Here is a 13,046-nt window from a genome sequence, read left to right as displayed (position 1 = left end):
GATACAGCCAAGTAGAAATTGAGCATTTGTGTTTTCTAATCACACGTTTGTCTTAATCAGTGGAAATTATTAAATATATATTACATAATATTAAATAAAATATACTTTCAGTGGGTAGTTCAGGACTAAAAGACTGAAGGAACCAAACAACCTTAGTGCTGTTTATCCTCAGTAGGGTTAGGGTTAGGGTTAACAGGGTCTGGGTTGTTTCTGAAAGGGAAGGGGTAGGCCTGGTTTTTGGCCACACTGGTGGCATGGCTAATGTCTGTCTGTGAGTCAGTCCACCACTTTTGTCCAGACTGAAATAAATCAGTCTGAAATAAATCAACTGTTATATGGATTTCCATTTCATTTGACTGAGAGGAGCCCAGAGGATGAATCCCACAGTCTTTCAGGTCCTCTGACTTTTCTTCTGCTGCCATAATGGTGTTGACTTTTGTTTTAAGTGCAATGTCTTTGTTATCTACTGGATGGATTGCTATGAAATGTGGGTAGGCTACATTAGTTCATGTTCCCCTTAGGATGAATTTAGGATTAATAAGATTTTGAATCTTTCGTTCTGCCCTGACTTCTCCTCTAGTGCCATCATTAGGTCACAGTTTCAATTTGTCCAATACTTTGTTTTGTGTCCATTCAGTCCAATAAGACTTTTTCCAGGTTTACTTTACTGCTCAATATTTGCAGTAGTATTTCCCCCACTGTCCCCACCCGCAAATTCCTCTCAGCCCATAGACTTTAGATTTTTGAATCGCCTGTCTCAGCTTGAGGAAAGTTTCACAAATATAAAACCTTCATGGATCAAAAATTCATAAGAGAAAAAGTCATAATTGACCTTGTTTGTAGTCTGAGGTGTCCCGTCAACAGTTTTAGAGACACCTCTTTTACTCTTTTTAAAAAGATCTTTATTGAAATTTATACACAAAAAACAGTAACATACAAAGTACATTAAGTGTGACCAGTGACAAGGTGCAAAACATCCATAAAGTGGACACAGAGTTCAGGTATAACTGTATAAAGTGCTGTCAGTTAATAAGCCCAGTATGTTCCAGGGGAGGTGCTTAGATTTGTCCAGACTTCTCCTCATCCGGAGGTCAGCAAGTGTCTGTTACAGTCTGCTGTATAATCATAGCACATATTCTTTTCCACAGTCTTAAACATACAATATCTATGTGGTCTATGGGGAAATTGCTTTTTGGACCGCAGAGGTATTTTTTACTGCAATACTAGAAGTGGCCACTGGGGAAAATTGGCAGCAAGGCTTAGCAGCAGAAACCTACCCAGCTCTTATAATACATCCGTGGTTGTTTCCCTGTGATCTGCCCAATAATAGTAGCCCTTCTGGCGAGCTTTACTGTATCTCGCCTTTCAACAAAATCAGCTGATCCTGACCAAAGGCTCCATTGATTCTCATGCCAAAAGACCAGCGTGACAAAACTATAAACCTGTGTCATGGAACCAATGAGACTCCTTGACCCACCAGCTTGTTATCTTACTGGCTCCTCAGCATGAACACTGACAGTCAGCTCAAAGCTATGAAACCAACTACGGAAATAATGGAGACTTTTTCTTCACTGTCAGTGTTGCTATAAGAACATGTCAGTTTTGTTCTCTGTGGTCTTTGTGTTGTTTTTGAAGCTGCGGGGGGTGCTGCACAGTGATCTCTGCTTCAGTTTGATTTACTTGACAATTCAATGCCAAATCTGCACTTCTGCATATCAAGAGCCTCTGTTCTCTGTCTCAAAACAAACCATAGATAGAAACAGAGACTTGAGCTCTTCAGAGGAGCAACAAAACATAACTGAATTGTTTTCTTGTCTCTGCTTACTTTGTTGCATTCCTTTGAATTCTATCCAACTTTCAATTTACTGATCTCTCTCTCTATCTCTCTCTCTTGTTCTCTCTCTCTCTCTCTCTCTCTCTCTCTCTCTCTCTCTCTCTCTCTCTCTCTCTCTCTCTCTCTCTCTCTCTCTCTCTCTCTCTCTCTCTCTCTCTCTCTCTCTCTCTTTCTTTCTCTCTCTCTCTCTCTTCCCCCCTCCCTCTCTCTCACTTTCTCTCATTTGTGACTGCAGGAGATTAGGTCTGAAAGGTTAATACAGTCACATGAGCTTCACATTGTGCTTTGTGCTACCATGCAGTAGCACTTCATACTTGGCTTGTGACTGGTCTGGAGAGGGGGATTATTACAATGATGCATACTGTATATTGTCTACATACACATTCAAACACACAGCCACTTCACCATCTTCACCTCTATGTCTCAGCTGCACATATACTGTACACACACACATATGTATACAATCACATACAAACTCAGGAACACTTACTGCTATCAGCACACTCTGTAGTAATGGAAAACTGTATCAAAGTGGAGCCTAACTCATAAATGTGTTTAAGGTCTAGTTTGTAATTGTGTAACTTTGATTTATAAAAGATACACTCTCCACAGCATTAAGACAAAAGAAAGTATTTTTAGGTAATTAAGAACAAACTTAAGACATGAAATCATACATTTCAATCATCAATGACCCTTAAATGCCTCGCTCTCTCTTTTAAGTGGTAGTTTTCCCTCAAGTACCTCTCTGCAGTTAAATCATCCCTGTTACATTTTATTCAGTAAACCAAAATTATCTTTGTGAAAGTGAAACTGCTGCATGGTGTGTAGCTTCTCAAGCTTTCTATGTTTAGGTCTGGGAGGAGCAGCAGCCTGTGCTGTGCTGTGAGGCCATAGGAGTTGCTCTCTGTATTTCACATGTCAGTGTTGGAATTTCAGATGTGCTCTCCATGAAAACAGGGCGGTGGAGGTGCATAACCAACACTAACCTCTACCCTGGCCCACTGGCTGTACACACCAACACCAACTACTCATCAGCACTAAAAATATGGCACAAAGTCACTTTCAACACTTGCATTTTTGGGATGTGACACTCCCCTTGTGATTTGGACAAAAAAAAGTTTCTGTCATCTGTCAACATGAAACTAAATATGAGTAATAAAAAGATAACGCATTATATAATATGAAGGTTGGACAATTTCGCCAATTTTGCAAATCTACAGTACCAGTGAAGAATGTGAACTTTTGACTCAGGTACTGTGTATGGTATTTCTTCTTTTGTCATGTTTCAGTTTGTTGCATGACTAAAGATTTAACCATTCCCAGAGCAGAAATAGAATTTGTCTTTTTGTTTGTGATTCTGTTAGGAACCTGTATTTTTATCTTGGTGTCAACGCTAAATAACCCAGCCAACCCATTCAGTCACACAGCTGCATCCCCCTACGTTTCTGGATCAGCAGGTCCAATCCAATTTATGCCACCAATCAGCAAGCATCAGCAGCAGCACCGAAGAGGTGCAGATGTAGATGCACCAATGTACGCCATCTACAGGCAAGGAAAGTAATCGCTTCTGCAGTTTGATGTAATGATCAACCTGTAGGCAATGAATGTTACAACATTTTTAACCCATAATACAATTATACATTTGTATTATTTTATTTTCATTACAAGGGGTAAAATGTAAATCCTCAAAACAATACCATCAGATACAGTAGTAACTTTATTTTAATTTTATTTATTTATTTTTTTTTATAGTTGTTGCGTTCTCTGCCAACTCAGTCCGGAGTCTCTGGACTCATAGAATTGTCTGGATTTTCTGTACTTTGCTGCCCTGATGACCTGATTCAAGTTTGCACTGACTGATCTAGAGTAAAAGCCAGTTTATCACTGTACATTCTGGGTAAGATTTGCCTTTTGAGTGTGCATTATGGTTCACTTGCCTTCTCAGACAGTGAAGGGTCAACCACACAAAAGGCCACTTGAGTCTTTAGAGTAATGGAACAGCACTTAAAATGGTAGCAGGGATTCCCCCAAGGAGGAAGTCAGCAAGTGCTTATTAAACAACCCACTGAGTATAAGAGGCTGTTGCGTTGAGGTCACTGCCAGAGGCCAGCAGAGGGGGCTATCAACTTTAAATGGGCATTAATGTTGATGACATACCCATAATCCTAGATGTAATTTTCTTGCACATTAAGTGGTCATTGATCATCTGAGTGTTCTTTTACGAGTAGCATCAAGTGGTTCCTTCACCCTGCAGTGGTTGTATCAGGGTTTAATGGTATCAGTGCTAATAATTATGGCATGCTTAGTCTCTAGACGATACTTAACATATTGGCTCCTTAATTATTTATTTTTTTAAAGGTTTCCCTGTAAAAAGAGAGCACTGATATAGCAAAGAAATGTTTAAAATTAACTGTCATTCCCAATACAAGAAGAAGTTCTGTTTCATCTGTCCCCCCTCTCTCTTCCCTCCTGTACTCTCAGTCTCTCTGTCTGTAGTTCAGGAATTTTTCAAAAGGATGTTCCCCAAATATCTAGGGCATCTTTTTGGGTCACCATTAAAATGATCCTCCAAACTTATAAAACATGCAGAGAAGTTACCTTTTTTTGCATATATGGAGATCTGAGCCTTCCTGCCGACACAAACAACAACAACATCAACCAGTACCAACAACAGAAATAATGTATGCTCTCATTATTATTCCTATTTAGAGTTCTAATTTATTCGGCCTTAGTGGGGAGCAGCAGTTTCAAAGGAAAAAGCATGAAGAGTGGCTTGTTCATAAGGCACGAAAGTTAAGTCAAATTATTCAGTCTTCCCCTCTGTTTTTCCCCTCTCATTTTCTCTCATACATGAAAACACAAACACATATACTCTACATGTACACATCACTCAGCATCCCCACTTCAAGCAGTGACAATTTACAATTAATTAGAGAGATTCCATATTTCCTTGCTTGTTTATGCCTTTGCAAAGACTCTATGATCTGCAGCTCAAAGCAGAGCAGTGAAGACAGAAGCCCAAAACCTCCCCCATCAGCTCCATATGCTTGGAGCAGCCTTTATCACTGAACGATTGACAACCTCCTGCAAACTGCCAAATAAAACATCCCATTCACTCCCCCTCATACATGTACATCCAACACCAGAAGATAGCTGCTCAAGTAGTTAAGTCATCACTCATTTTGCTTTAATTTGTTTATTGTGTGTTTGTAGTTTGTTTGTTTGTTTGTTTGTTTGTTTGTTTGTTTGTTTAGATAGTATGATGATAATAGGCTCAGTTTGTCAGAGAATGACAAATGCGTAATGTGCACATCATTGATACACATTTGTTAAAGGTGTGGGTTTTCTATGTGTGAGAACTTGCTGTGAGAGAGACAGACACAGAAGTACAGAGGGAGCACATTTGTTCAACTGCTTTCAACCACTACTCTCATATGCTCACACTATTGTCTGCCAACATATTACAGCAGAATTTCTTAATTTTCTGTGATGTTAAAAAAAAAGAAAGAAACAATACCTCCCTACACATATCTGCCTCTCCTTGTAAATGGAACACTTATATAAGGCACCATTGTGGATTACATAAATGTCTCAAAGTTATCAATATTTCATCCTCTGTGCGTTTGATGTGTTTGGTAATTGGATATTTATGTTGCGGGCTTCCTCTCTCAAAACCCCCATTGCACTTTGGTATTTGTGTGTGTGTGTGTGTGTGTGTGTGTGTGTGTGTGTGTGTGTGTGTGTGTGTGTGTGTGTGTGTGTGTGTGTGTGTGTGTGTGTGTGTGTGTGTGTGTGTGTGTACAGTGTATAAATATAGTTGCAATGTGTATCTGTGTGTTTGTGTGCATTCATGCATTCTATACAGTGCAAGTGTAGGGGCACGTAAACATGCATTTGTCTTAGTGAATGCATGTATGTATGTATGTATGTATGTATGTATGTATGTATGTATGTATGTATGTATGTATGTATGTATGTATGTGTGTGCTTTGATGTTTGAGTGTGTTTCTTCCTCTCTTTGACTTTTTCTTGGAAAGACGATAGCAACCATCATCTTAATAGGTTGATTAATTAAAAAAGAGAAACATTGTCTGTCTTTGTCTGCGTGAGTGCATTTGTGTGGTAATTTGAGCCCTTTGTAACATTACACATGTAAAAGTCAAGGAGGCTCCCCACCCACAGTGTGTGTGTGTGTGTGTGTGTGTGTGTGTGTGTGTGTGTGTGTGTGTGTGTGTGTGTGTGTGTGTGTGTGTGTGTGTGTGTGTGTGTGTGTGTGTGTGTGTGTATGTAGAAGGAACAGTACTGCTATTATTGCATTTATGTGTGCATATTTTTTTCCTCCTCACACTGGGATGGTCAAGTAGAGGAGAGAGCTGGGAGGTTCGTCTGTCTTGTTGTGGTGTCTCCCAGGAGCAGACAGGGCTGGTGGTTCTTCTTTGATGAAGACAGAGAGCAAGGAGAGTAGAGAAGAAAAGGAGGAGAAAGAGTAGGAGGAGGAGCTCTTGTAAGTGACTCCTAAGTGGAAACTTGAGTCTGATAAATGTTTCACGTTTCCGACAGTTACTGTGACAAAAGAACTGTCTGTGTCTAGAAAGTATCTGATAAACCGTTGAAGAGCCGACCTGGGTATTGTAGCGGTGGTGACTGAGATGAAGACCATAGAGAGGGGAGGAGGAGTACACAACATACTGTAGATATTAATTGGATGGACGTACACTACATGATGCAACTCACATCTCGAGATGTAGTTCCCTTTTACAACCGAGCGAGGGAGCTGTTGGGTTTTAATTCAGTGATCCCAGAGGAGTAAAAGGAGTAGCCTGCCAAAGACAAAAAGAAAAAGAGAGAAAAGAGAGAGAGATGGGAATGAAGTGAGGGAGGGAGGGTGAAGCAGTGAGAGAGAGAGAAGAGGAGGGAGCCAAAAGAAAGAGCATGACTAGTACCTTCACAGTCCATTACATCACCGTTCTCTATGAGAATACTCCTCTACAGCTTACGTCAGTGGGAAAGACTCAAATCACACTGTTGGTACAGGAGCAACACCTTCATCGTGCAATAACACACCAACAAATACATTCCCTATGCTCCTAACACTGCAGAAGATGTCCATCACTTACTTTGGCTAATATGAGATGTGGACATCATTTACTGTGCAGTACATTATATACTTTGAAGTTCAAACTACATATCAATGTTAAATACACTGTAGTGTAGATTAAAATGTTGTGGGGCAGCATGCATTTCATGTTGGTAGACATGAGAGCAAATGTAACTCCTCATAGCTATTCTGGTGTTCTGAACAGCTTTACTGCTCATCAGACTAACAGCACCTCTGCCCTGCTGCTGCTGATGTGCATGCCTTCGTGCCTCCTCAGCAGCTCAGCACAAAGTTGTCTGAAAGTACACATGAGAACGAGGGAGGAAAATAGGCAGCAGTAGAGTGTGAGTTGATATGAGCTCATGGGGATCTGCTGGCATGAACTGTTCAGGCATTTGTAAATATTCAGTACCCAGGTCTGTTAGTACATTGGTGCATGTGAATGTGGGGCAAGGGGTGTTACAGCCCAATGTGTGTGTGGGCTAATGATCTCAAGCACTCTTCCTCTGCCATGTGAAAGCAGCTCAGTGCCTGGAGGTCCCAGATAACCTGTTTGTGTGATTTTGCTGTGGCTGCAGATATTCCAGTCTTATCATCAATCATTAGACTTTCTTGCTAGCTGTTTGAATCCGGTTTGCCCTGCTGTGAACACATTTAGTAGAATAGGATCTGTGTGGGTATGTGTATGTGTGGGTTGGTGTGGGGTATGCATGTGTGCATGTCCCGTGGACTCAGATACAGCAACACTCAGCACTGGACATCGCAGCAGGCAGCACCTGAGAGAGATTGAAAAAGGAATGTTTGTGTGTGCATGTGTGTGCGTGTATGTGTGTGCATGGTGGGAAAGTGCTGCTCTATAAAAAAGGTGGAGAGCAGAGGAAGAAGACAGGAGGAGGGAGTGAATGTGCATTCACATCAGTGAGCACTAAACAGAGATGTACAGTAATACCTGAGAGACCCAGGGTGCATCATCTCGCAGGCGCACACAAAAAGTCACAGACACATACACACACATGCACCATCCAGGTGCAGCAGTTGGTATCTTACTTGTGATGAAGCAGCTACTCCCAGGCAGAAATAGGTCAGAGAGCCTCAAGGCCTCTAGAGTCAGGAAGGCTGGCCTCTCTCTGTATCTGTCACACACACACACGCACGCACGCACGCACGCACGCACGCACGCACGCACGCACGCACGCACGCACGCACGCACGCACGCACGCACGCACGCACGCACAAACAACACAAACAACACAAAGCTATGATGTAGTAGTGGCCCCCCTACACATTTTAATTGAATGAAAATTAACATCCAGACCCAAGTCACACCTACTGTAACCTATCATATACACATATATAGGACAAGCTACTGTCTGTAATAAATATGAAGACAATATAGAATATTTTTATTACCTCATCATTTATATCCCAGAGGGAAACCTGATATGTAAAAATAAATGCTTTGACATACAAAACGACCACAGTAAAACACCATATATATCATATCACCATCCTCTAAATGTTTTGTGTCCTACATAATTTACATGCAAGTATAGCATTGGGCAATAAAGGAACCATCATTTCCGTGCACACTTGGAGTTGGACAAACACAGACACCATAATTAGTTCATGGGTGTCCATCAGTGAGGGACCACTATTTATGGCTGACAGCAGTGATCCATCACCATGGCAACAACAGAAACTCCAACAAAAAACAAATAAACAAACACAACAGAGGCTAAGAAACTCAATCAATTGTTTGTTAAACAAAACCTGATACCAAAAAGAATCTTTGCACAATTCTGATCAATACAATGGTTCTGTTAAAGTTTTCTGTTTCAAAAGAATGAAACTCACAATCACTATAAACCCATAAACTATCATCTCTTTAAACCTATAAAATATTAACCATCTTCCATTAATCGTGTATTAACAGCAGAGATGACATTTGTAGGACACTGAGCCACTGTGGTGTTAATGAACAAAGTTTTTTGTAAAATAAATGTGAAAATAATAATAATGTCTAAAGTCCAACTGAAATTAAGTTGCTTGTTTTGTCCTCTACAGCATACATATGCTCTGTGAATCACATTTATTGTTTTTTAATGAGACAGTTTATATTTTGGATATATGGTTACATGATGACGCCCCCTACTTGCACATTAATTAGACAACATTCACTGGCAAAAAGTGCACCAACATTACTTAGTTGGTAGCTAGTTAACTGCTTAGCTGCATTATGCAAGACATCATTTAAACACATCTGCAAATGTCATTTAGACTCTTACTCCTTACTTTTCAATACCACTGCTACAGTAACAACATGCTGTCTGCCCATGGTCTGTAGGCTACGGCATAAGCATGTTTACTTTCTCTCTTGATGCCCTGCCGGTGCTGCTGGAGCTCAGCCTGCCAGCTGCTGTCAATCAAATGCAGACACCACACACCCCTCCAGCTGACTGATACAAAAAAGGAGCATTTATAAAATTTCTCCAAACACCTTTTTTTCTTCATTTTTATTAGAAAATCATTGATATTGTAATAGAATATTGTTGTTATTTTTGACTGCAAAGGGGGCAACCTAATGGGACTTCAGATGGTGCTGATAGGTAAACTGCTGCAGCTGTATTTAATGTATTTAAATTTTGTAGCGCAACAGTATACACTAAGCGGGAGAGAAAACACACAATAGCCTTCATCATATACATTGTTAAGACAAAAGTTTTCCTGGACAATTTTCACACCACTGCAAAGCTTTCTCTAAACAAATTAATTTGAAGAGCGGAGACAAGATGACAAGGAGTGGTGTTTTTGTGTGTGTGTTCTTGTGAGACTGGAGCAGTTGTGAATTGTGAATGAAACCTGAAGCCATGCACTGAAGGTTTGAATGTACTTACAATTAAAGGGTAGAGAGAGAATTTCAATCAGCTAAGTAGAACCAGCTGTGCATCTCTGTGTCTGCATTTCCTAAAAAAGTGCAGTCTCACCAGGAGCAGGTATCAAACCCACAACCTTATAATCTCATAAGGAAGGTGACCATGAGAACAGTGCTTAAACCACTGAGCCAGCAAACTAGCCTTGAGAAGAAGAAGAAAAAGTTAAAATTTTGTTGAGGAGAAATTGATTTGCCCAAAACTAAAGCTTGTAGCTTAGAGATTTGAACATCATTAGTGGCAGCAGGATTAGCTGAGAATAAAGATATATCATATCTGTACATATTTAGGAAACCATCTGCAGTTTGTATAGTCAGCCTGACAGCATGCTCCCTACCAATTAGTGTTTAGATCTCAAAAAGTATTACTTCTATTGGAAATGTATTTATTTATATGTATTTGTTTTTCTGATATAAAAATATCTCTCTGTTGGTCTGATGACATCACACACTGATGAGATCTGATGTAAAAGCCTTCACTTTAGACTTAAATTGCTCCAAAAGTACAAAAGGTATCATAAGTAATCAGAATACAATACAAATGTTTCACTTTTTTTAGGGTTCACTTTAAAAACACTGCTGCAGGACTTGTGTCATGATATGTAGAGATTTCACTCACTAGTAAAGCCAATGAAACGATGAGCTTTCCAGTAGTCTGGAGAAGTTTGGGATAGTTTTAGAGAACGTTTTTGATAGTTTAGAGGAGGTTTGGAACAGTTTTTGAGTTTCACAGCAAGCAGCGTCAATGTCTCCACAGCTGTTTAAAAAGAGACTTTGACCTTTGACCTAAACATTCAAAGACTTTTCTGGTGTTTTTAAAGTAAGTCCATTTTTTTTTTTTTAAATTCATACAAAAGTATTGTTTCTCTTTGTTCACAGGTTCATTCTGATGGATCTGAAGCTCAAAGCCTGAAGGCACCTATGATTATTAATATCATTAATAAGTGAACACCTAGCAGCTGAGACGAGATAAAACATCTGATAATTATTATTAATAATAATAACAGAACACAGACCAAAGGCAGCATTGACCTGTGGGACAGAAATGTGTCTGCCATGATGTTATTGTTGTTGAGGATATACTGATGAAGAAATGCTCTGAAATGGATAACATGGACATCATGGTTGTGATCAGGAAGAGGTGGGTTGCACATTAGTAGGTCTGAAAGTGTGTGAGTGCAGAAAGATCTTTGATCAGGTGAGGTGACGTCAGAACTGAGAATCTAGGAATTTTGACAGTGTGAAGTGGAAGTGATGGAGAAGTAGAGGGGAAATAGCAATGCTCACCAATGATATTAACAAGTATAGTGTGATGATAGTGTGATGATACTAAGCATAGTGTATTAAACTTGAACCAAAGCTTCGTTTCAGTAAGGAGAGTTCTGTTCTTATGAAGACTGAGGATAGGACAAAATCCCACAAAATAAAAGAAAGCATTGTTACCCTCCCCAGGGTGACTCAGTTCTGAGAAGACAAGAAAATTGTGAAAAAACGTATCAGACAATTACACAATAAACACATTTGGGAGGCCAAACATGGATAAGGAATTAATATTATGAAATCATTAATGGGCAACCACTACCAGCTATATGCACGCCTCAGCCCATGAATATTGTACTGTAAGCATGTGGAGTATGCTGAAGATGACCAGCAGCCCATTTGTTGGAGAGAGGAGGATGAAATTTCCTGCATATCTACGGAAATAGCTACGCCTATCCTGAGGAGAGGCCTGAGTACTGCAGAAGGCTTAGACCACATTTAAGAAGCACTTGCATTAACTTATGAATAAACCAGGATTTAGTCATGGGATAACTATCAGGCGTTAAAAAGAAGAGATGATGGGTCAGAATTTTATGAGCTTTTTTCTTTCTTTCTTTATCAGAATCAGCACCAGGGTAAGCATTGGCTGTTCATTCACCATTCATACAGTGTTACATACTCATGAATGCAATTAATTCCAATTCATAATAATTACTGTATGCTACATTTCTTCCTCTCTTTAAAGGTGTTATAAGTTCTTAGTAATGTGTCCATTCATTGTCATTTAACACCTCAACCTCAACTCCAGCTTGAGCTACTTTTTTGGAAAGTCTCAGCTTCACAACAGTCCCAAAATAGTCTCATTTGGAACATTAGTCTGTGCCTTACCACAGCCGTGTGCAACTTCATCCTGATGTCGCTGATTTGAGCTCTCTTCCTGGTGATTTTGGGTGTCGCATAGATAAATATCCTCACTCACATGTCTCAAAAAATAACCTCTCCCCTACTGTTTTCCAGCTTCTTTGCATTCTTATAATCATAGGTCTGGGTCTCAACCTGAGCACTGGACCAATCCTGTGTGCAATCTCTATCGCTGGTTCATGAGCTGCTTTCCTAACACCTCCTTAAAAAAGTTTGTCATAAAGGCAATGGGATGATTGTTCTCAATATCGCCTTTCAATCCAAACACATTTAGAATTAACTTTCTGCTGTGTATGTCCATTCTCTCTATTTTGTCTTTAATCTCTTTGTTTTCCATTATTAAATTTCCATTTGTAGCTTCAATTGTAGCAACATGACAATACATGCTGACCAGCCCTTTCTCCAACTCTCTGAGCTTATGACAACAGGAGTTGAGTTCCTCTTTTAAGCATCAAGCTGCAGCTGAAGTCTGTCGAAAGCAGCCCCAATCCCTTCCCTAATTATTGAGCGTATTAGAGGCAACAATTTAAAGTGGCTCACCTGTGAGGGCCGCTTTCCATGGTGCTCTGTACCGCTGTTTGTCCTCTTTGTGTCTTTTCAACATTCAATAGACTACAGTGGGGATTTAGTAACTTCCCAGACTTTTTCTTTGATTTCTTTGTCAGTGTTTCATTCCCTGCACTTTATTTTCCAATGGTCTTTGACTGAACGGTTAATCATCACATAGTAACCTGAGTTTTCGTTAAAGTTTGATGAGAGAGCAACACGCTTTCAAACTTCACCTTCTACATCTAAGAACAGAAAGGGGAGTCATTGTGAGAAATAATAATGGAACAAGCAGCATTTTGGAATGCTTAAAAAATAAAAAGGGATGAAAGGTTAAGTCAGAAAATGAAACATTGATTTTGGTGCTGAATGAATTAGAAGAGTCTGTACAGTCACTAAACCTTAGAAACCCATAACAGCCTACAAAATTACACCGTTGAGAAGTGCATAGATAGTAA

The sequence above is a fragment of the Scomber scombrus genome, chromosome 2 (assembly GCF_963691925.1).
Source record: "Scomber scombrus chromosome 2, fScoSco1.1, whole genome shotgun sequence".
Lineage (NCBI taxonomy): Eukaryota > Metazoa > Chordata > Actinopteri > Scombriformes > Scombridae > Scomber > Scomber scombrus.
The sequence above is the reverse complement of the archived record's forward strand: the minus strand, read 5'-3'. Positions refer to the sequence as shown.